Below are 12,149 nucleotides of genomic sequence, written 5' to 3' on the forward strand. Positions count from 1 at the left end.
AGAACTTCTGAAGTCAGGCTTGGTATATAGTTGGTGCAAGCCATTTATAACCACTGCCACTAACATTGAGAAACCAAACTATGTAAGTTCTTTTGGTTGCAAATAATAGAAACTGGCACTACTTAGTTTAAGCAATAGAGAGTAAGTGTTATCTGATTGTGGTTTTGATTTGCATTTCCCTGATTAGACATGTTGAGCATTTTTTCATATGTTTCTTGGCCATTAGTCTGTCTTCTTTTGCAACATTTCTGTTTGTGTCCTTTGCCCACTTTTCTTGATAGGGTTGTTTGATTTTTCCTTGCTGATTTTCCTGAGTTCTAAATAGATTCCAGTTATCAGCCCTTTATCGGATGTGTAGCATACGAATATTTTCTCCCATTCTATAGGTTGTCTGTTTGCTCTGGTGGTAGTTTCCTTGGCATGCAGAAGCTTTTTAATTTGATCAAGTCCCATTTATTTATTTTTGTTGTTGCTGTGATTGCCTTTGGGGTCTTCTTCATAAATTCTTTGTCTATGCCAATTATAAGAGTTTTTCCAACCTTTTCTTCTAGAATTCTTATGGTTTCATGCCTTAGATTTAAGTCTATTATCCACTGTGAGTTGATTTTTGTGAGAGGTAAGAGGTGTGGATCCTGTTTCAGTCTTCTACATGTGGCTATCCAATTTTCCCAGCACCAATAATTGAATAAGCATTCTTTTCCCTAGTGTTTGCTTTTGTCTGCTTCTTTCAAAGATTAGATGGCTATATGAGGATTGTTTTATATCTGGGTTCTCTGTTCTGTTCCATGGGTGTATGTCTCTGTTCTTGTGTGAGTTCAATGCTGTTTTAGTTACCATAGCCTTATAGTACAGCTTGAAGTCTGGTAAATTTAATGCCTCACAATTTGTTCTTTTTGCTTAAGATTGCTTTTGCTATATGGATTCTTCTCTGGTTCCATATGAAGCATAGAATTATTTTTTCTAGATCTGCAAAAAATGATGTTGGTATTTTAATAGGGATTGCACTAAATCTATAGATTACTTTGGTTAGTATAAACATTTTAACAATGTTGATTCTGTTGACCCATGAGCATGGTATGGTTTTCCTCCTGTTTACGTCCTCTGCTATTTCCTTCCTCAGTGTTTTATAGTTCTCTCTGTAGAGGTCTTCACCTCCTTAGTTAAGTATATTCCTAGGTAAACCAAAACCACAGTTAGATATCACTTAACTCCAGTGAGAGTGGTTTTTTCAAAAAGTCCCAAAACAATAAATGTTGGTGTGGATCCAGAGAGATGGGAACACTCATACAGTACTGGTGGGACTGCAAACTAGTACAACCTCTATGGAAAGTAATATGGAGATATCTCAAAGAGATACAAGTAGAACTATCATTTGATCCAGCAATCCCAATACTGGGCATCTACCCAAAAGAACAAAAGACATTCTATAAAAAAGACATCTGCACTCAAATGTTTATAAAAGCACAATTCACAATTACAAAGACATGGAAACCACCCAAGTGCCCATCAATACATGAGTGGATAAAATGTGGTATATATATATATATATATATATATATATATATATATATATATATATCATGGAGTTCTACTCAGCTGCAAAAAACAATGGTGATCTAGCACTTCTTGTGTTATCCTGGATAGAGCTGGAGCCCATTCTACTAGTGAAGTATCCCAAGAATGGAAGAACAGGCACCACATGTACTCACCATCAAATTGATATTAACTCAACATTTATGTGCACACATAGTACTAACATTCATCAAGTGTTGGGCAGGTGAGAGGGGGAAGGAAGGGATGTAATAGGTGTGGTGCATACTGTCTAGGGGATGGACATGCTTGAGGCTCTGACTTAGGTGGGGCAAAGGTAATATATGTAACCTAAACATTTGTACTCCCATAATATGCTGAAATAAAATTAATTAATTATAATAAAGAAATAGAAAATAATAATTGGAAGAGTTATGTATTGATTAGTCGAGTGGTAGCCCCCTGAAAGACATGTTCATGTCATAATTCCCAGAACCTATGAATATGAGTTATTTAGAAAAAATTATCTTTGCAGGTATAATTAAATTAAGAATCTTAAGATCAGGGGATTATTTTGGGTTACCCAGCTGTGCCCTAAATCCAATGACAAATGTCTCTATAAAGACACACAGAGTAGACAGACAGAAGATAAGACGATGTGAAGAGAGAGGCGGAAATGGAAGTGATGCAGCCACAAGTCAAAGAAGCAAAGAGAGCCAAAGAACAGGCTCCCTTCTACCCCAGAGTCTCCATAGAGAGTATGGCCCTAATAACATCTTGATTTTGGAATTCTGTCCTCCAGATCTGTGTCAGAATAAATTTCTATTATTTTAAGCCACACAGTCTGTGGTAGTTTGCTACAGTAGCCATAGGAAACTAATAGAGGTGGCACCAAAGCTTCAGAAGGGGCAAGAGCAAGACTGTCCTTGGGGGCAGAAGTTCCTACTCTTTCTCCTACTCTTTGTATCTTTCAGTTCAAAATTTCAAACTCCCAAGAGAGAGACTCTGATTGTCTTGGGTTGGGATTGATGTAAGGACATGGCCACTGAGGATCTATCCTTGTTTATCAGTTGCAATTCCCAAGAAAAGAATATCATTGTGGACAGAGCCAACTAGCTATATCCTATCTCCTTCTACTCTTTGTTCTTCTTCCCTCACTTTACAGTGACTTAGAATGTAACGTTGGCATAGACCAACCCTATGTCTGTGAAATCCGACCAGTTACAGCCACCCTGATAGAAAAGCAGCTTCAGGTAAATATCATGCAGACTCATAAACCTGGGGAAATAAAAAGCAAAGGTGAAATCAAGAGGCTGGAGCATGAGGCGCAGGCATCTCAATGTTGCAACACTTGATGTGGAAAAAGTGGTGGACATTAAGCGCTGAAGATTGAAGCAAGAGGATAGGAGTTGACTAGTATCCCACACGTTTTCTTAAGAAGCTTTTCCTCCAAAGTTCCTATTTGCAGAAAAGGAAATGGCCTACACAACTCAGCTAAGTTCAAGTCACTTAAGAAAACTAAGAAATTAATCTTGGTATGATACTATTAACTAAAATACAAACTTTATTCAGATTTCCCCAGTTTTCCCTGGCATGTCTATCTTCTATTTCAGGATCTATTGAGGATCCCACAGTGCATTAGTTTTCATGTCTTCCTACTCTCCTCTAATCTGTGACAGTTTCTCAGTCTTCCCTTGTCTTTCCTCAACCCCACACTTTTTGAAGCGAAGCGGTCAGCTATTTCGTAAAATATCCCTCAATTTCAGTTTGTCTGATGTTTTCACACTAATAGACTGAGGTTATGGGTTTGGGGGAAGAACATCATAGAACTGATTGCCCTTCTCATTACGTCCTATCAGAGCCAATGATATCAGTATGACTAATTTCTGTTGATATTACTTTCAGCTTGATATGACAGCTTGGTTAATATGGTTTTGCCAGGTTTTTCCACTATGAAGTTACTATTTTTACCTTTACAAACTCTTTTCATTAGAACTTAATCATTGGGTTCAGCCCACACTCAAGGAGAGGAGAATTAAGCACCTCATGCTGAGAAAGAGATATCAAGGAGTTTGTGGCAATATATTAAAACTACCACAGACTTAGTAATTTGGAGGAGGAGATCCATTGGGGCTCAGAAGATACCATTTCTCCTTAAAGTTTTATCAATGCATTTTATCATCCATCAATATTTCCTGCAGCAATTGTTTGTTGTGGTTTTCTAATGGTGATTTTCTACTTCCCCCATTCTTTGTACATTTAAAGGTTTTCATTTGCTTCTATTTTGTTCAATAATTTATTTATATACTTATAAACTCAGGGACATTGATTTTACCCTTTGGATTATATTTCAACACTATCACTATTTATGTTGCTGAGATTGTTTCCACTTTGGCCATTGGCCCCTGTGTCTTTTTAATATATCTCTCTATCCTTTTTTATTTTTTTTTTCTTGAGCATTTTATGTTTTCTGGCACTACTAGAGTCTCCATATTCATCATGTATTTTTCCTTCCCTAACCCTAGAATCGGACATTTTTCCTTTTCTTGGAGAATGGTATTTAGAAAGCAAAATCCAGGTAGTAGGTGTGCTTGTTCCTATTGAGTTATCAGTTCTTCTAGGCCCTCTCAGTGGGCAGAGCTAGTAGTCTATGTATACATATTAACCCATGTATGTATACATATTTGTTTATTTCTATATCTATATACATATATTCTATGTAACACACACACACAAATCCCTGGATTCATTCTAGCCTTCACTTGATTTTCCCCAGATTATTTGTAACTTCTTTCTGAGAGTGAAAAACATGGCTCACATGATGTATAATTTATTTGTTTAAGCACATATGTGTGTATTTTCAGAATTGCTAACAGCTACTCTGTGAGAAACAAATTTACCAACTCAGTACCATGTTATTTTATAATTCCTTTTGTCTTTTGCTTTACAGTATCCATTCAGAACACTATTCTCAAAGTTACTTGAGCCAGCTCTTTTGTCCACACACCCCCTTCAGTGAAGTTATATCATACATCAAAATACAGTTACATTTATTTGTTACAGTTTACATTACATTCTAGGACTTCCCTAAAATCGGAATGATTAAAAAAATCAACTACATAGAGTTAAGTTCACTTTTTGTGGCAAACTAAAGGTTTTGACAGGAGCATAAAATCATGTATCCATCAACATCTTCACCAGAAAAGTGTCTTTGGTTAGTCTTTTCCCCTCCACAAACTCCTTGCAATGACTGAACTATTTTCCATCCCTATAATTTTACCTTTTCCAAAATGTCATATAACCCAAATCATACAATATATTGCCTTTCCTGGTAACTTTTTTTACTTAGCAAAATTCATTTAAGATTCCATCCATATTGCTGTGTGAATTAATAGTTTTCTCTTTTATATTTCTGAGTAGTATTCCATTAAATGGATGTACCACAGTTTGGGTCATCCATCAACTTGTTGAAGTACATCATAGTTGTTTGTTGTTTGGGATGATTATGAATCAAGTTACTATAACTATTTTCACATAGATTTTTATGTGAACATAAATTTTCATTTCACTTGCATAAATATCAAAGTGTGGGATTGCTGGGTTATACGGTCAGTGTATGTTTAACTTTGTAAGAAACTGCCAAACCCTTTTCCAACTTGGCTGTACTATTTTCATTCCCTCCAACAATAAATGAGAGTTCATATTGTTTTACATCCTTTCCAGCACCTCATAACGTCAGGGCATATTTTTTTAAATTTTTTGTTTGATTTTAGCCATTCTTATATTGTATAGTGGTATCTCGTGCTTTTAATTTGCATTTGCCTAATAACTAGTTGTATTAGTTTGCTAGGGCTGCCATAATAAAATACCATGGACTTCGTGGCTTAAACAATAGCAATTTATTTCTCACATTTCTGGAGGCAAGAAGTTAAAGGTCAATGTGTTCTCAGGGTTGGCTTCTGGTGGGGCCTCTCTTCTTGGCTTATAGATGACTGCCTTCTCCACTTATCTTCACATGGCCTTTCCTCTGTGCATGTGCAGAGGGAGCCTTTTTCTCTTCTAGGAAAGTTTTAAGGTGGCCGGTCCTACAGGATTAGGGTTCACCTTTATGATTCACTCAACCTTAATTATCTCCTTCATCTCCATGAAGATTGGGAGTTAGGGCTTTAACATGAATTTTGAGGACCTTTTGAGGGACATAATTTAGTTCACAACACTAATGATGTTGAGCATCTTTTCACGTTTATTTGCCATCTGTATATCTTCTCTGGTGACACTTCCATCCAGATATTTTGCCCATTTTAAAAATTATATTGTTTATTTTCTAGATGTTGAGTACTATACACAAGACGTTTCTTCAGATATGTGATTTGCAAACATAATTGCTCAGTTTGTTGTTTATCTTTTAATATTCTTACTGTGTGTTTCAAAGAGCAAAAGTTTTAGATGTTCATATAGTTTATCTTTTTAAAAAATGAGTTGTACTTTTAATGTCGTATCTAAATACTCAACACCATAACCAAAATCACACCGATTTTCTTCTGTTTCTTATATAGTTGTATATTCCAAATTTAGGTTTATGATCCATTTTGAATTGATTTTTGTATAATATATGTTGAAGCCCTTTTCTTTTGTTTTTGTATATGGATGTCACATTGTTCTAGTATGATTTGTTGAAAAAACTAGCATTTCTCTATTGAATTGCCTTTGAATCTTTGTCAAAAACCAGTTGATAATACTTGTGTGGATATATTTCTAGGCTTTTTATTATGTTCTACTAGTTTATTAAATCTATGGCCTCACCAGTGCCATACTGTCTTAATTAGTGTTGCTTTAGAGTAAATCTTGAAATAATTTCTGATGATTGCTTTGCATTTTGGAGTATGTTGGTTTTTCTTGCCTTTTAGTATGCCTCATATTTTTTTGTTCAAAGCCACATAGGTTGTGAAGATTAGCAGAAACTAAGGTAGTTTTTTAAATTTCAAAATATTAAGGGGATACAAATGTTTTTCGTTATATGGATTGCTTTTTTAATGCTTGAGTCCCAGCTATAGTTGTGCCCATCACCAATATAGTGTTTATTGTCCCCATTAGGTACATTTGCCCATCCCCCTGGTTGATTTCCACTGAGTGTTAACAATACTTTCCTCTGTGCATATGTGTGCTCATCAGTTAGTTCTAATTTAATAGTGAGTACACGTGGCATTTGTTTTTCTATTCTTGAGATATTTTACATAGGAGAATTGTCTCCAGTTCCATCCAGATTGGAGATTCCACCAAGAGTCTCCTGGAATTGAAAAATAAATTCAGCAAAATCACAGGATACAAAATCAGTGTACATAAATCAGTAGCATTTCTATATACCAATAACAGTCAAGCCAAGAGTCAAATCAAAGACTCAATACATTTCACAGTATCTATAAAGAAAATAAAATACCCAGGAATATGCTTAACCAAGGAAGGGAAAGATCTCTACAAGGAGAACTACAAAACTCTGAGGAAAGAAATCACAGAGGATACAAATAAATAGAAAAACATATCATGCTCCTGGATAGGTATAGTCATCATTGTTATAATGTCCATACTATCCAAAGTGACTCACCAATTCCTTGCAATCCCCATCAAATTACCAACATCATACTTCACAGATCTAGAAAAAATAATTCTATGCTTTGTGTTGAATCAGAAAAGAGCTTCAATAGCCAAAGCAATCTTAAGCTAAAAGAATAAATGTGGAGGCATCACATTACTGGACTCCAAACTATACTACAAGGCTACATATAGTAACCAAAACAGCATAGTATTGGTAAAAAATAGAGAAATAGACCAATGGAACAGAACAGAGAACCCAGATATGAAACCATCTACCTACAACCAACTGATCGTTGACAAAGCAGACAACAATGTACACTGGGGAAAAGAAATCCTATTCAGTAAATAGTGCTGGGAAAATTGGATAGCCACATACAGAAGAATAAAACAGAACTCCCACCTCTCCTCACTCACAAAAATTAATTCTAGATGGATAACAATGTAAATCTAAGTCATGAAACCATAAGAAATCTAGAGAAAAATGTAGAAAAAAACCCTTCTAGATATCAGCCTAGGAAAAGAATTTATGACTAAGACCTCAATGGCAATTATGGCAACAACAAAAATTAATAAATGGGATTTGATTGAACTAAAAAGTCTCTGCACAGCTAAGAAACTAAGGTAGATAGTTTTTATACCTGCCAATGGGCATGTCTTTTTATGTTTTTTTTCTTCTGCTAGAATCTTAATGGAGGGCTATGCATTAATCCAATTAGGAACCAGATAGGTTTTGTGATTTTTTTCTTTTCTTTTTTTTTTTTTTTGGTATGTTTATACTCAGTGCACCACACATTTCAAATTCCTATGGATAGCTTGTCTCCAGGGTAGTAGTTGTATATCAGAGCAATACCTGTTTGATTCTGAGCTTCAGTTTTCCCTTTGAACTGTGCCTCACAGAGGTTCTCTTTGCACATCATTGTTCCTCTTCTCTACCCCTCCCAGCAGTATTCTGCCTTTACTTGTTATTGAAGCTTCTTAGCTTCACAGTGGGGGTGTGTGAGGTACAGTCTGTTGTTCAGATTAAGGTTCTGTGTTAGTATGTCTGCTTTCCTGGGCTATGTGGCCTTTTTAGTTCTCTTGCCCTTCCCCTGGCTATAGTTGTGGGATCAGCACTTAATTCTGCCTCTCTCCCTGGGAATAGGCTTTTTCTCCTTTTGATTCCCTTTCCTCAGCTGCAATGAATGTTCACCAATATCCTAAAGCCAGTAGTTTCGCCCTTTCTCCAACAGATTAATATTTTTGTTTTTCTGAGAGAAGTATCTTGCCCTCCTGGAGGGCTACTGCCCTCTAGGGTTATATGGCTCTTTCTGATCTATATTTTGAGTGCTTAGTGGGGTTAATTGAGAAAGGTCCAGCAAAAGGGTACGGACAGCCCCTCGCACCAATTTCTGTAGCACCCAGGGGTTTCCACACTATTCCACCAGCCCATGCTAGGCCTATACCAATTTCTCAGTCTTCTTAGCTGAATTCTTCTTACTTGTGTCTAGCTGCAACTACCCCAGGTAGGCACACATTTGTATGACCTCTCTACCTAGAGTCACTGTCTCTTAGAGTTTGGGCCAGTTATGTGTTCTATGATGTCGGTTCTTCAATGATTTTTTCAAAAGTAATGAATTTGAACTTATTTTGGTTCTTTTTGTCAGAAGTTTAGGAATATCACTAACATTAGCTCTCTACATCTTCCAGTTCTATGTATACCAAGGCTGAAGCCAGAACTTACCAATTTTGTTACTGAAAGACTTGATGTAAAAGATTGGATTGGAGGTAAAACTATCCCCCTGAGTCCAGAACCACTATCTCTTCCTATCCATCCAGAAATCGACACGTACTATGAAGTATTTTTGATGGGTTAGTATTAAGGAATAACATGTTGAAACTAAGAAAAAATTTTGAAAGTCCTTATTCTAAATGTGTCAGCAAAAACATTCTATGAAGTCTTTATTTATATAGCTACTACTTTTTGTTCGACTTAAGTGTCTTACTCAAGAAACCTCTTCAGTTCTTTATTCATAAGTTGAAATCTCATTTGTTAATTCACTGAAAAAAAGTTTTTGAAGGACACATTTAGAGTAATCAAGAAAATGCTCTTTATACCCAGTTCTAAGCAAGAGATACAGTTGCAAAACATCACACTCAGTAGTATAGAGTCCTGGGTTGTTATAATTTGCTATTTGTGAAACTATCATTGCCAAACAGAAGGTACTTGTGCATGGATATAGAGGTGAGTGTGTGTGTGTGTGTGTGTGTGTGTGTGTGTGAGAGAGAGAGAGAGAGAGAGCGAGAGAGAGAGAGAGAGAGAGAGAGAGAGAGAGAGAGAGAGAGAGAGCGAGCTCTAAGAAGAGATAAGCCCTTCTTTACCAATGCAGAGATCTGTAACCCTGGAAATAGCTCCTATCAAAAATACTTAGTCCCTTTGGACCTATTTCCTGAACTGATGCCCAAACTCAATCTGAAGGATAAATTTTTACTATTCTCTTCCCTTGATTAAAGTTCCCAGTGGCTATTATCTGTTCAATTAGTATAATTATAATTACTGGTGTTGAATACAACTATGCTCTAATTCTTTGTGACTTTCTTGCTGTTGTTTTCCAAATTTCTCTTTCCAAATGTAGGAAATTATAAAACAGGGATTTAACCATAATAATAGCCAGCAGCAATTCTCTTTCTAACTGAGTTTAAATACATCTGTCCTAAAGATGGTTACAATCTAGTTGGGGAAACAGGATATACACATGAAAGAGTAATTGCTAATACCAAATAGTACATGCTTAGTGATGATTGAGTTGTATAAACATGGCACAGTCACCAAATGCCATCTCTGACCCCCAGGCAGACAAAGAAGAAGTAACTTCTAGGTCTTGTAGGAGAAATGTACATAATATGTCAAAGAAATATTGGTTAGAGCCGTACTGTTTGTATAAAAATTCAATGAGTAGTATAAAATAAGCTTGTAGAAGTTGATTACTAACATACTGTAGGTCCTAACATATAAAACAAATTGCTATCTACCCAGAACGCTTTATTTTTGTCTGTTAAACACTTTTTTTAAGGCCTTCACCCCGCTTCCAACTTAACCATACAGTTCCAATGTGAGTTGAGAATCCCCAAACCTTCCCCATCCCTAACCCAAGGCATTCAGTCACAGTTCTTTCTTAGGATCTTAGAAAGAGACACTTAGAATTACTTAAAGAGGAACTTTTCTGTCCAAGGAAAAGATATAAAAATGTTGAATCTAAAGCTGCCAAAGGCCACAGAGAAAGGAATCCAGCAGAAGAACTGGGGAGAAGAGACAGGCAAAGAATCCTGATGATGTTCAAGCCTCTGGTTCTAGCCACACCTTTTCTTCCTGATTTTCAGTTTTGTGAATCATTGAATTTCCCTTTTCACCAAGCCAGTTTCTGTCATTTGTAAACAAGTGTTCTGACTAACATGGGAAATAAATAAGAGGGCTTTGAATGCTAGAGGTTTGGCTTTGAGGAGCTGACTGCCATGATTTGTGAGGTCTTAACCACCTGAGAATCTTTAATTTTATAATATTTACCTATAAACATGATGAATGCCATTGGGGTCTTCAGAATGATTATTGCTTATTTGCAAAGCAGCATTTCAAAAAGATTATTCTGGCACAAGAGTATAAAATGGATCGGAGTAGAAATAGGTTAGAGACAATTAAACCAGGTGGTTGACTATTAGAACCATCATACAGTAAACAGATAGCTCAGAATGGAGGTGGCACCCAAAGGGGAAAGTAAAGGTCAGAGTAAGGAACCATTAATCTTTCCAGAAGAGTCATCAGAGGAGGAGCACCATCACTGGGCATTTGGTTATGACTAAGGGATTGAGACTTCTGTCTTTTTCCAAGTATTTAATGGAAAATAAATCTTCCATTTCCTTGGGTTTTCTTGAGTCTTTTCCCAGGGAAATCCACCTCATCTTTTGAAACACAAAAGCTTAAGTCATATTTCCACAAAAATCCTTCTAACTAAAACAAAGACGTCTTCCAAATTGACATTTCTATAGCAATTTTGGTTTTTCATGACTCACTGACTTTAGACAAGTAGAGGTAAACAGAGCAGATCATGCACAAACCTGTATCATTCTCATGAAATCATAGGTTTTTAAGAGATAATATGAGGTCATATGTTCATCCTTCCTGCTTTGGTCTAGCCATACCTAAACCATCCTGAAGAGTGGTGACTTGAGATTTAACCATTTTAAAAATATTTTATTACTATAATGATCCCCTCACACTCACCTCCCCATACACACACACACACACAGAGAGAGAGAGAGGGAGAGAGAGAGAGAGAGAGAACCAGTGGAACCCCAATCCTAAGACTTAATAGCTCTCACTCAGTAAATACCATTTGTTGAGAACTTGAAATTAAGACTGGGAGAAAATGGCTTTTTAACCAGTAGAAAATCATATACTATTGGATTTTTTAGAGCAGGGTAGGGTGGGTGTGTATGTTTATCAAACTTACCTGATCACAAGAATCACTTGGGATGTGTGTTCAAAATGCATGTTCCTAGCCCTCTTCCAAGGTGATTTTGATTCCATATGTCAGGAGAAGGCTGCTGGGATTCTCGTTGAGAAATTTTAAGAAATATTATTCTACCTTATTCTTAAGGACCCAAATAAGGCTTTAAGAAATTAAATTACACATCTGATGACATAACTCAAAACTCCTCAGTCCTACTAAGATTCTTGTTTAACTTTGTATTTTTCTTAATAAAGATGAGAACCAATTAGTCTTTCCCTTTTGGGTGCCTGCATCTATCATTACATTTCATCAACTGACATTGTAATTGTCACTCTATCTCCTTTGATGTGAAGGGAAGAAATAATAATGCTAATAATAATCACATCATTTATTAAATCCTTTCCTGTTAGCCCCAGATTCTGGGCCCATTTAGATTCCTGGAAAGCAATGTTTTATAAAATCAAAATGCAGGAGGCTGCTGATTCATCTTGTACTGATTTGCTATTGCTTTCACATTGACCTTGGTACTCATAGTAAATGCCA

This window comes from Microcebus murinus, chromosome 7 (assembly GCF_040939455.1).
Source record: "Microcebus murinus isolate Inina chromosome 7, M.murinus_Inina_mat1.0, whole genome shotgun sequence".
Lineage (NCBI taxonomy): Eukaryota > Metazoa > Chordata > Mammalia > Primates > Cheirogaleidae > Microcebus > Microcebus murinus.